General features: G+C 38.2%; 1 long non-coding RNA gene across 1 annotated transcript in view; it reads right to left on the bottom strand.

The window, feature by feature from the left end:
• The window catches only part of LOC309868796, a 36,865-nt gene extending 23,675 nt beyond the window's left edge, over positions 1-13,190 (bottom strand). Inside the window, exon 1 of the long non-coding RNA XR_014313852.1 lies at positions 13,102-13,190. This is a non-coding gene — a long non-coding RNA (uncharacterized lncRNA). The remainder of the gene's footprint in view (positions 1-13,101) is intronic.
• Between the last annotated feature and the right edge of the window lie 666 nt (positions 13,191-13,856).

Below are 13,856 nucleotides of genomic sequence, written 5' to 3'. Positions count from 1 at the left end.
CGTGGAATTTCTCGAATGCTGTCCGGAATTAGTAGGCTTCCAGAAACTTGCAAAATCTATTTCCAGGAATTTCAAATTCCTGGAAAGAAAAATCTGATTGGTCTAGCTAAGGTCAGGGGATCACCCTCAGATAAGTCAGTTCCAACCACAAAGTCAGGGTCTTAAAATCTTGCTTAAAACCCTTACATTGGCACTGTTGTACTTCCCATCAAGTGTAAATATCCTACCAGGACCTCCAGGACTTTCTGTCTTTTGATGCCTATCCATTCTCCAGATTCATCTCAAACCACAGACCCACAGGCTGAATACACTCCCCTCCTGAAATCTTTACGTGTTCTCTTGCCTAGAACTTTCCCTATTACTCTTTCTCTTTCCTTAAGTATCAACCTAAATGTCACTTGACAGAGTTGGTTGAACCTCCATATTTAAACCAGGTCTCCTCTGTTATTCTCTCTAATAGAGTTCTCCTCTGTTCTTTCATAGTACTTAACAAAATTTGTAAATGGAGATTTACTTCAGAGTTTGTTAAATTTGTCTTCTACCATCGTTAACTTACAAGGGGGCAGAGATTTTAATTCATTTGTCCCAGTTTTGAAACTAAGACAGTATCTGATCCCTAGAAAATGATCCATGAGTAGTTTGAATGAATGAATGTTAAAAAAGAATCACCTTTTGTTTCAGGGGCAGTTTTCAAAAAGAGAACCTGGGCATTGCCTTGCACACTATCTAGCACCTGAACGTAAAGACAATTGACTGATTAACTCGAACTTTGAAGGTGAATCAGGGCAGAATGTTACCCAAAAATGACTCATATGTAATATTTCATGAAATCCAAGTAATTTTTTTTACTTTGTAGAGCCAATATTTCTTCTAAAGAAAAGCAATATTTGGCAATACTTATATGGGGGGAATGTAGATAGAGACAAGATTCCTTTTGACTTAGACGTGCCAAACACTACAGTTAGGTGGCTGGAATAATGCAAAAGAAGTGTGAAGGTGAAGAAAATTCTCAAAATAAAATGTGTCTTTAAGTATTTGAAATTCATAAAAGCATGAAACAGTAATCATTAAGCAAACAACTGAAAATTTGGCTTCCATTTTCCTGCTCAGGAAAGATAGTAAAGGGGAGAGAGTAGAAAATTGTGTGGCTACACACTTAATAGCCCATCTGGTCTAAAGACAGGAGGACAAAAGGTGATGATTTATATTGATGTCTACTTATCAACTGGAATTCTAGGCCTGAAAAATTCAGGCCCAGATCAGAATATATTCTCCATAGCCTGTCTCAACCTTTAATAAGACACACTGGTGGGGGACCAGCCTGTTTATCCTTCCTCCTCATGCCTATTTTCAAAGGCTGACATATTCTAGGAGGGTATCAGGAGTGGGCGTAAGCAGAGTTGGTGCTATGGAAGGAACCACAATATGTACCATCCAAAATGTATGAGAATGAGCCCAGCGGTCTTCTTCCACCCAAACCTACATTAAACCATCATGGAAGAAAACTGCACTGCCTGTGACCACAGCAACGAGCAAAGCAAAACTTGTATTACTATTGAACCTATTCTTTTGATGTTATCAGTTACTGTACAATAAGCTGGGTCCAAAGTTTTGCCTAGATTCTATCTGACTAAGGGCTTTCTTTGAGCAGGATTCAAAGCCTGGTAAACACCATTCATCTTTACCTCTCTTTGTCCCATCTACCACTTCTCAGGTTCCCATTATCCCAAGATGATGATTTAAAATTCATGCCTTTTTTTTAAAAAAAAAGATTTTATTTGTTTATTTGACAGACAGAGATCACAAGTAGACAGAGAGGCAGGCAGAGAAAGAGAGAGGGAAGCAGGCTCCTCGCTGAGCAGAGAGCCCAACGCGGGACTCGATCCCACGACCCTGGGATCATGACCCGAGCCGAAGGCAGCGGCGCAACCCACTGAGCCACCCAGGCACCCCTAAAATTCATGTCTTAATGCTTAGTACCTCCCCTCACCATGGCTCTTTTACTCGTGCCATCTAAAAGTGGTTTTGGAGCCAAGCAAGAGGGTCTCCTTCCCCAGGATCTGCCTTCCAGAGAGTTCCACATCTCTCTCTCTCTGTCTCTCACACACACACACACACCCCAACGTACTAAATGCATGAGTGTTTCCGTCATTAGGAACCCAGCAGTCACCCAGGTGGCACAGGATGAGGCACAATCCCAAACATCAACTCTCACGAGTAATGTCATTCAGGGCTCAGAAAATGCCAGCTCTCCTGCTATTTATCCTCAAAACACAATGCGCCTGCTTCTGAATGTCATGAAGGTTTGGGGTTGGGCCATTGCTGGTATCAGTAAAGAATACTGCTTTGGAATGTGAGGAAGATTTGAATGGCAGAATGTACTTAGATAACAGAAAAGACAAAATAATTCACACCAAATCCTGCTTCTCAGATCCCAGGAGTATAATAAACTCCTGCATAATGAAGTGTCTTTTCCTAGTAGTGCTGAAAGTGACATGCCCTGTTTCTCTTTGTGTTCTAATTTGGCAACAGTTGCTTTTCACTGCTGAGGAACATTCTGCCTTGTAGTAAGGAATTCATATTACTCTTAAGCATGTAGGGGCTCAGTGGGATGCATGGTCTCCTGGGACTTAAGGGGCCTGCTCTGGGGGTCCCTAATCCTACCTGAGTGAGGTTTTGAGGTCCCTATAGATGATCTCAGGGGTCCACCCCTGTGCAGCAGGAGCTTTGAAGGACCGAACTGACAGGGGCAAGTCCAGGAAAATGTTGGCAACCTCTGCCTCCCCCTCAAAAGGGTGGTTTCCTCCAGATGGAGGAAAAGGCTCTTTGATTGCGATGAAGTAAATATAAAGTTGAAAAACCAAATTGTATATATGGAGATCTGAAAGTAATAACATGAAGCATGTTACTGGCTTGATCTTTTCTTTCTCACATTGACAACCGCAGAAACACTGAATGCTAGAATTGATAATAATCCCATTGGTATAAAAATTCTTAATAATATATATTAGCTTTTTCAAAACAATCTACCTTATTTAAATAATTTTCATTTAGAACTTTGATATTCAATAATGTAATCTGAAGTTTAAAGATTTTATTTATTTCAGAGAGAGTGTACGAGTAGAGGGAGGGGCAGAAGCAGAGGAAGAGGGAGAAAAAGACCCCCAGCTGAGTGCAGAGTCTGAAGCAGGACTCCATCCCAGGACCCTGACGTCATGACCTGAGCCAATGTCAGATGCTTAACAGACTGACCCACCCAGGTGCCCCATAGTTTGACTTTATTTTAATAGATAACTTAAAAGTTTTGGCTAAAAATACATTAAAAATACTTTTATTTTTTCAAATTTTCCATTTAATTTAATCCACATTTTTGAAAAATGCAAACTTCATCTCTTTTAAATATAATTTCACTTTCTTCTTTAATCCTTTTAGTCCTAATCTAAATTAGTATACAGACAATGCTATTGTCTTGATCTTAATATAATTAGGGATTTCTTTAAATGCGGGCAAGAAAAATCCATTTGTGAGAATAAATAAGAAATAACTTGTGAATTATGTACACCTTTATTTTATTATTCACCCTAATGCTGTCAACCCATCAAATGGACATCCAGATAGGCCCAATAATTATGATTAGTTATCTCAACACTTTGGCAACATGAAGTCATAGAAAAGTCCTAGCTTTACACATTATATTACTGCTTTGTCATTTGAAAATATATTTGTCAAGATGGGAGAATAGAACTTATATAACAGTTTGTTAGCTTGAGTTAGGTTTCAAATATCTGGATTATTGAAGTTAGTCAATATTTACTTAAACTCCATTTGACTTTTGCAACAGACCTCTTAATATTAGAGGTAGATGTGGCCTTACGGTTTCCTTTTTAGAGCCCTTCTCTTCTCTCTCTCTCTCTCTCTTTAAGATTTATTTATTTGAGGTGGGGAGGGGCAGAGGGAAAGAATCTCAAGCAGATTCCCTGACCAGGAACACTGTGATCATGATCTGAGCCAAAATCAAGAATCAGACACTCAACCCACTGAGCCACCCAGGTGCCCCGACAGCCCCTCTCTTCTTACGACCTTCTCTCCTGTGCTACTAGCTGAATCTTAATTGCAGCACTAGCCATAAGCATTACTATCAAATCTAAACAAACCCTGGGAGCAAAGTAAAAATGCATAGAATCATGATTCAGTGTTTGGAGAGACTTGCCCTACTGGTACAAGCTATACCCAATGTGGCCCCAGGAAAATACTGTTGATTTAAGCTTGCACAGAGACACAAAGCATCAGAACCATAAGTACTCATTCCTTGGAGTGCACTAAGTCTCACACTCCTATGTCCCATGACACATAAGGGAGACTCCTTCTGTGGCCCATAACCATTTGAGACTAGCTACCATCACAAAGTCCTTCTTTTAGAATCCTTTATCTTTAGAATTCCTTTATTTGGAGGATGATAAAATAAATGAAAAACCACAGATCTTGCTTCAGGATTTTGCAGTTAGCCTTTTTGTTCTCACAACTACCTTCCATTTCATTTCACACTTGACAAATAAACATACTCATGTTCAATTAATTAACACACTTTAATTAATAAACTTTTTTTTTAAAGATTTTATTTATTTATTCAACAGAGAGAGAGATCACAAGTAGGCAGAGAGGCAGGCAGAGAGAAGGAAGCAGGCTCCCGGCTGTGCAGAGAGCCCGATGCGGGGCTCGATCCCAGGATTCTGAGATCATGACCTGAGCCAAAGGCAGCGGCTTAACCCACTGAGCCACCCAGGCGCCACCAAATTAATAAACTTTTTTTAGAGTGGTTTTAGGTTCACAGAAAACTGACTGTGAAGAATAGAGAGTTCTCGTATACCCTCTGCCCCTCCCCACCACGCACAGCTACCCACATGTACACTACCACACACCGGAGGGAAAAATTTGTTATAATCGATAAATTTACATTGACACATGAATTTCACCTAAAGTTCATCTACAAAACAGTTTTACCCCTTCCTTTCCGATCTGTGCACCTTTTTTCCCTTGTCTTACTGAATTAGCTAGGACTTCCAGTACTGTGTTAAAAAGCAGTGGTGAGAGGGAATATCCTTGCCTTGTTCCTGACCTTAAAGGGAAAGCTTCAAATTTCTCATCATTAAGTATGACTGCAATTATTGATTGTAGATGTTCTTTTCTCAAGGTGAGAAAATTCCCTTAAATTCATGGTTTGCTGAAAGGTGTTTTTTGGTTTTTGATTTGTTTTGGGGGTTTTTGGTCATGAATGGGTATTGCATTTTGTCAAATGATTTTTTCTGCATCTATTGATATGATCATGTGATTTTTCTTCCTTAGCCTGTTGGTGAGATGAACCATAATAATTGATTTTCATATGTTGAACCAGCCTCTCATACCTAGATAAATCCCAGTTGGTTGTGGGGTGTAATTCTTTTTGTACATTGTGGATTCAATTTGTTAAGATTTTGTTGAGGGTTTTTCCACTTATGTTTCAAGAGAAATAATCAGTTGGTAGTAGTTCTGGGAGTTGTTTTGTTCTGTTTTTGTTTTTGTTTGTTTATTTTGTTCTTTTTAAAGATTTTATTTATTTATTTGACAGACAGAGATCACAAGTAGGCAGAGAGACAGGCAGAGAGAGAGGAGGAAGCAGTCTCCCTGCTGAGCAGAGAGCCCGATGCGGGGCTCGATGCCATGACCCTGAGCTCATGACCGGAGCCGAAGGCAGAGACTCAGCCAACCCACTGAGCCACCCAAGTGCCCCTTGCTCTGTTTTTGTAATGTTGTTGTCTGATTTGGGGATTAGGGTAATGCTGGTTTCAGAGAATGACTAAAGATGAATTCCCTCCACTTCTGGAAGAGATTCTAGAGAACTGATATAGTTTCTTCTTTAATATTCGGCTGAATTCACCTGTGAACCCATCTGGACCTGGTGATTTCTATTTTGGAAGGTCACTAATTATTGATTCAGTTTGTTTAATAGATATAGGCCTATTCAGTTGTCTATGTCTTCTTATGTAAGCTTTGACTGATTGTGTCTTTCAAGGGAATTCATCCATTTCAGCTACGTTATCAAATTTGTGGGCATAGAGTTGTTCATAATACTCCTTTATTATCCTTTTATACCCATGGGATCTACAGTGATTTACCTTCTTTCATTTCTAATGTTAGTAATTCATGTCCTCTCTCTTCCTTTCTTACTTAGTAGAAAAATTTTCTTAGTAGAAAAAGAATTTTTTGATGTTCTCTATTGATTTCTTCTTTGCAGTTTTATTGATTTGTGCCCTAATTTTTTAATCATTTCTTTTCTTCTGTTTAATTTAGGTATAATTGGCTTTAAAAAATTTTTTTTTCCTAAAGTGTAAGCTTACATTGATGTTAGATCTTTCTTATATTCTAAAACTATGAATTCAACGCTATAAATTTCCCTCTAAGCACTGTTTTCACCACATCCCACAAATTTTGGTAAGCTTCATTTTCATTTTCATTTAGTTCAAAATGAGTTTTAATATGTCTTGAGATTTCTTCTTTGATCTCTGTGTTATTTAGAAATGTGTTTTTCAATTTCCAAGTATTTTAGAATTTCCAGCTATCTTTTTATTATTGATTTCTAGTTTAACTATAATGTGGTATGAGAGCAGACATTGTATGGTTTCTATTCTTTTATACCTGTTAAATTGTGTTTTGCGGCTCAGAATGTAACCTCTTGTGGAGAATGTTCCATGTGAGCTTGAGAAGAATGTAAATTCTGTGGCTGTTGGATAAAGTAGTCTATAGATGTTGACTATATCCAGTTGATTGATGGTGTTATTGAATTACACTATGTCTTTACTGATTTTCTGACTGCTGATTCTGCTCATTTCTGATAAAGGAGTGTGAAGGTCTCCAACTGTAAGAGCATTGATCAATTTCTCCTACCAGTACTATCAGGTTTAAGCTCATGTATTTTAACACTATATTTTTAGATTATTATGTCTTCTTGGAGGATTCACAGCATTATCATTAGCTAATACCCCTCTTTATCTCTAGTAACTTTTGTTACTCTGAAGTCTGTTTTGAAGTAAATATAGCCACTCCTGCTTTCTTTTACTTAAAGTTTGCATGGACTATCTTTCTTCATCCCTTTACTTTAAATCTCTATGTATCTTTATATTTAAAGTGGATTTCCTATAGACTAACATATAGTCAGGGCTGGTGTTTTGATCTGCTCTGACAATTTTTAATTGGGTATTTAGAGCATTGATTTTCAAGGCAATTATTAGTATAGTTGGGCTAGTATCTCCCATACTTGTGCCTGTTTTCTATTTGCTGCTCTTGTTCTTTGTTCCTGTTTCTATTTTCAGCATTTGTTTTTGTGGTTTTAATTGAGTATCTTGTGGTTTTAGTTGAGTATTTATTGGAAAATGATTTCATTTTCTCTGACTTCTTAGCATCATAACTCAAATTTCTTCTTTACTTTTTAAGCAATTACCTAAGAGTTTGCAATAAACATTTATAACTAATCAAGTTCATTTTCAAATAACACTGTCTAGCTTTATGGGTAGTGTGAGTACCCTATAATAACATAGCATTCCCAGTTCCTCCTTCCTATCTCTTTGCTCTATCATTGCTATCATTCATTTCACATATCCACAAACATATATATATGAACAAACACATATAATCAAATACAGTGTTGCTATTATTATTTTGAAAAACCGTTAGCTGTTGGATCAATGATGAATAAGAAAAATAAAAGATTTTATTTTATTCTCACGTATTCATTTACCAACACTCTTTCTTTCTCTATATAGATCTGAATTTCTGACCTAAGTCTTTTTCCTTCTCTCTAAAGTACTCCTTTAAACATTTCTTCCAAGGCAGTTCTACTGGTGGAAAGTTGCCTCAATTTTCTTTGTCTGGGGAAGTCTGTATTTCTCTTTTGCTTTTGAAGGATAATTTTACATGGCACAGAATTCTAGATTGGTGGGGTTTTTGTTTTTTTGTTTTTTTCTCAACACTTTAATTATTTCACTCTACTTTCTTCTTGCTCACATGTTTGCTTAGAAGTAGGATGTAATTCTTATTGCTGTTCCTCTACAGCTAAGGCATTTTTTCCCTCTGACTTCCTTCAAGATTTCTTTCTTTACCTGTGATTTTCTGAAATTTAAATATAAAATGCCCAATTGTACTTGTGTATTTTGTTGTTGTTGTAGTTGTTGTTGTTGTTGTTTGGTTGGTTGGTGTTTGTTTATTATCAAACCTTTATCCTACTTAGTGTTTTCTGAGCCTTCTGGATCTGTGGTTTGGGTTCTAACACTACTTTGGGGAAATTCTCTATCATGAATGCTTCAAAGATTGTTTTGTTCCTTTTTCTCTTCTCCTTCTAGTACTTCCATTATACATAGGTTACACCTTTAAATAGTTGTCCCACAGTCCTTTGATACTTTGTCCTTTTTTCCTGTCTTTTTTTTTTTTTTTCATGCTCTTTAGCTTTGGAAGTTTCTATTGTCAAATCCTCAGAGATTCTTTCCTCAGCCATGTCTCATCTGTTTATGAGCCCATCAAAGGACTTCATTTCTGTTTCAATGTTTTTGCTCTCTAGCATGTGTTTTTGTTTCTTTCTTAAATTGTCTACCTCTTCGTTTATATTATCCATCTGTTCTTGCAAGTTGTCTGCTTTTTCCATTAAAGCCCTTAGCATTTGGGGACACCTGGCTGGCTCAGTTGGAAGAGCATGCAACTCTTGATCTCAGGTTCGTGGAGTTTAAGCTCCATGTTGGGTGTAGAGATTTCTTGAAATAAAATGAACACTTAGAAAAAATTAATAAATCTCTTGGCATTTTAATCATAAGTTTTGCTTTTATTTTTGTTTTTAAATTCCTGATCTGATAATCCCAACATTCTTGCTGTATTTGACTCTGGTTCTGATGCTTTTTCAGTGTCTTCAAACTGTGTTTTTTTGCCTTTAGTATGCCGTGTAACTTTTTGTTGAAAGTTGGGCATGAGCACTGGGTAAGAGGAACAGCAGTAAACAGACATTTAGTAATGTAATGATAAAAGTGGGGAGAAGGGAAGCCTTGCTACATTCCTCTAGTTATATCTCAGTCTTTTAGAGAAACTGTGCCCCTAGGCTGTGAACTTCACAAGTGCTTCTCAGTCCCTTCCCCTCCCCCCTTAAATGGGATAAGAGAGCTGGAGGGGCTGGAGTTGGGTAATTCCCTTACAACAGTTAAGTTAGGCTCAATAAAACCCCAACAGGTGAGGCTGTGAAATAATAGTTTCTGGTGAGGGTAAGCCTTGTTAAGAATAGAATGTCCTGGCATATTTCAGGTGATTCCTTTTCCCCTCCTCCTGCTTGAAGTGCCAGGAAATTTTTGTCCAGTAGTCACCATGAGGATCTGGTAGAGGAAGTAAAACACAAAAAAGTGTGCCACCCTTCCATTCTATTAGTGGGCCCCCTGGAGTTTTTAACTTAGAGTTGTCCACACTAAGTCTTCAGCAATTCATCAATTATGGTTTAGGTTTTCTTACTGGGCACTGGTTACTTGAAGGTTTCCTCTCATTGGTTTCTACTCCTGTCAGTTACTTTTTATATCCTCTTGTCTGTTTCTCCAATTTCAGTGGTAGCTGTCTGCCTTGTGATTTCACTTCTCTGACAAATCTAAGAAGGGTTGTTTACTTTTCAGTTTGTTCAGCTTTTGACTTGTTAGGATGGAATGACAACTCAGAGGATTCTTATTGAACTAAAAAATTTGAAAAATGTGTTTAAATAAATGCATGAGTGTGATCTTATGATACCTTAATTTACATCTTTGTCCATCTTTGTCTTATGCTCCTTTCTAACTTCCTCCACAAGCATTAGTGTCTTTAAACAGTAACATGTTAACAACCTCACATGTATCCTTCCATGTTTTTCTCCATGCTTTCAGAGACCTATATGTCTATGTACACAAGTACATAGTCAAAGTTATATGATATTGGTTTGACAGGAATGTGATCATATCACACATGTTTTCAGCATATTATTTTCTTCACAAACCAAACATCTTGGAAATTAGTACAATTCAACTGACCTAGCGTTCATTTATTCTTTTTAATGTCTGTGTAATAGTCAATAGAGAGAACATGGCTTTAATTTTTCAGCTATAATCCTTTTGTGTTCTCATAATAGGATTCTCAAGAGCATTCTTGAAAGACGCTTGATGTTCATGACCCAAGATTTAAGAAACCGCCAGCTCAGAGTATACTATACTTGGAATCAGGAAATACTAGCCCACACCTGTTATGCTTTCAGTTATCGATAAAGGTATTATATAGTTTTTAAAGACCTAAATATCTACATAGGAAAGAGAAGATAAGAAAAAATTGGTAAGATCCATATCTAGCTGCTTCATAAAAGGCACAGATAATGAAAAACCATTTTCTTTGTGCCAGAGAAACTCCTCAGTAGAGTAGGAAACAATACTCTGTTAGTGCTGACACTGCCACCTACCAACTAAGTGAGTGAGTGAGAGTAGCAGGATATTTTTTTTTTTATAGATTTTATTTATTTATTTGACAGAGATCACAAGTAGATAGAGAAGCAGGCGGGGGTGGGGAGCAGGCTCCCCGCTGAGCAAAGAGCCCGATGCGGGGCTCGATCCCAGAACCCCGAGATCATGACCTGAGCTGAAGGCAGAAGCCTTAACCCACTGAGCCACCCAGGCACCCCGAGAGTAGCAGGATTTTGAAAGACCTCCAGAATCACACAGTCTAGCTTACATGCTCTGTATAGCCCCACCCCGTTAAACAGGTGGGACTGTGTCTATGATGGGTTTCACTCTTGGGATTGCAAAGTGAAGGCCCCAAGTCAGCTGAGTTTTGAGTTAATCCAAGGAAGGCTATCCCAAGTGGGCTTCACATAATTGCAGCTTTTTAAAGGGTCAGAGATGTGAAGAGAGAAATATTTTCTTCTTCTGGTCTTAAAGAAGCAAACAAAAGTACTGTGAGAGTGTACATGGTTAGGACTAGAAGATGGCCTCTAAGAGCTGGAAGCAAACCCTGGCAAATAGCCAGTAAAAACATGGGACATCTAGACCTGTAGCTACAAGGAACTAAATCCTGCCAACAAACAATGAGAAGCTTGGAAGAAGACCCCAAGCCACAGAGGAGAGATCAAAGCCCAGGCTGACGTGGGGCTCTCAGCATTGTGAAACCTTAAGCAAAGAACCCAGTGACTTCAGGTCTGGATGACCCACCAACAAAACTTCCGCATTGTTAATGGGTATTGTTTTAAAAGCACTGAGCTTATGATAATTGGCTATACAGCAACAGAAAACTAATTTGGACTAATTTGTCCAAAGACAAAACATGAAATCCAGGCTTTACCATGCTATAGTAAGATAGTGGGCCTCAAGGACTAGCATTCTAGTTCCAGAATACTATATTTCTATGATTCTACTGAAGATGAAAATCAAACTGTTTCCTTAATGCTATCAGTAAACAGAAACAGTTTGTGTTTAAAGAAAGAGCATTCTTTTGTAAGACTGGCTTTACTCACAACTTCCCACTTCACAATGTCATTAGAATGATCTGATGTATTACTTAGGGTCTGGCAGAGGCTGGAAGTATTTTGCATATTAAATAAAGATTTCCAGGCAGATTTATAAAGAAACAATTACTTTAGGGGGTTGAACGAAATGGTAAGTCCCCGGGCAATAAATTGTGAGGGAGAAGAGACTTTTTGAAAGGAGAGGTCAGTCGTAATAGCCTATTTCTCAACATCGACCATGAACAACGATGGTTTTAAGATAAAACCCTGAAGCCTGCCCTCTAATCAGACCAACACAGAGCTGACTCTGTATTAGCAGGAGCTGACCGTGTACCATGTATGGGGATCCAGAACAACAGGACACATTACACATAATCAGAACACTTTGTCATTTTCACTGCACTTGAGCATCTTGGAGAGTTGATTTGGCAAGACAGTGAAATCTTTAGCATGTCCCCTGCCTACCCCTTCAAAAGTGAATGAGAATTTTAAGATAACGTTATTAAAATATCCTCTCAGAAAGGTCCTGGTCGGTATTATCTCTCTTTTGAGAAAAAACAAAAAAGTAAGTATGTGAAATTCCACCACAAATTTCTCCTACTCATTTCCTTGTGCTGCTGTAATAAATTACTGGGTGGCTTAAACTGCAAGAATTAACTATTTCACAGGTCTGGAGCTAGAAATCCAAAATCAAGGTGGGGACCATGCTCCCTGTGGAGGTCCTAGAGAGGAATCCTTCCATCTATCTTTTATCTGGTGGCTGTCAGCATTCCTTCATTTCCTTGTTTTGTTGTTGTTGTTGCTGTTGCTATTGGTGTTTGTCTCATCACTCCTATCTCTGCCTTGTCTACACATCTCTTTTCCAGTATGTTAGGGTATGAAATCCTCCTTTGTCTTTCTTTTTTTTTTTTTTTTTTTAAGATTTTATTTATTTATCAGAGGTGGGGGGAGAGAGCGAGCACAGGCAGACAGAATGGCAGGCAGAGGCAGAGGGAGAAGCAGGCTCCCCGCCGAGCAAGGAGCCCGATGTGGGACTCGATCCCAGGACGCTGGGATCATGACCTGAGCTGAAGGCGGCTGCTTAACCAACTGAGCCACCCTTGCGTCCCTGTCTTTCTTTTATAAAGGCACTTAACATTGGGTTTAGGGCCCACCTGGATAATCAGGATGAATTACTCTCAAGATCTTTAACTTAATTACATATGTAGAGACCCTTTCTTCCAAGTGTCGTAACATTCATGGGCTCCAGGGACATACATACCTTTTAAGAGTCACCATTCAACCTATTACACTGTCTCTTTTTATTTTTACCTGTTTTGGGTTGAATCCTGCCCTTCTCCACCCACCTCCCCTGTTATATATTGAAGTCCTGACCCTTGTTACCTCAGAGTGACCTTATTTGGGAATAGGTTGTTGCAGATGTAATAAATTAAGCTCACACGAGGTCATTAGGAGGAGCCCTAATCCAGAATGACTGCTGTCCTTATGAAAAGGGGAAATTTGGGCATCAGGGAGAACACTGTGTGAACATGAAGGCAAAGATTATATTTCTATAAGCCAAGAAAAGCCAAAAATTACCAGCATACCGCCAGAAGCTAGGTGGGAGGCCTGAAACATTCTTCTCACAGCCCGCAGAAGGAAGAATCCTGCAGACACTTGTTCTTAGACTTCTAGCCTCCAGAACTATAAGACAATAAATTTCTGTTGTTTCAGCCACTCAGTCTGTGTACTTCATTCAATATGACAGCACTAGTAGACCAATACATTATCTATTCGTAAATGTCATTTAAATGGTGATAATCCAATTATAATTTTGTAATCTACAATAGTGTTGCATTTTAGTTGCCAACATTCCACTGAAAGGGTGTTTATTTTCTACCTTATAAATAATGTTATAATAAACCTGTAACTTTGTCCATAAGGCATTTCCTTTTTTTGGATTATTTCCTTTGGATATATTCTAAAAAATGGGAATTCTTCATCAAAAGGTTCAGAACAATAAACATTTTTGAGTGACTGAACATTTTAGGCCTTGGAAATGTGTTGCTAATTGCTTTCCAAAGAGTTGTAAAAATTTACCTTCTATCCAATGTGATGAGGGATTACAACATAGTCTAACCAACATTTGACAGTATCATTTCAAGTACTGTCACACACATTTTGAGAATATATTACGATTTATTCTTCAGTGGGGGAAGGGGTAACCAAAAAAGTGTATTTACTTGGTCCTAACTTTTTTTCTCCTTCTCTTGCTTTTGGACAGTCACCAGAGGAAATTAGCCACAGTGCCTTTAGGCTACACTTTGCTTGTTATATTTAACCAAAGAGAGCCCCATAGAAG

This window comes from Mustela nivalis, assembly GCF_964662115.1.
Source record: "Mustela nivalis genome assembly, chromosome: 7".
Taxonomy (NCBI): domain Eukaryota; kingdom Metazoa; phylum Chordata; class Mammalia; order Carnivora; family Mustelidae; genus Mustela; species Mustela nivalis.
Note: the sequence above shows the minus strand (reverse complement) of the source record. Positions and strands in the feature narration are given on the sequence as shown.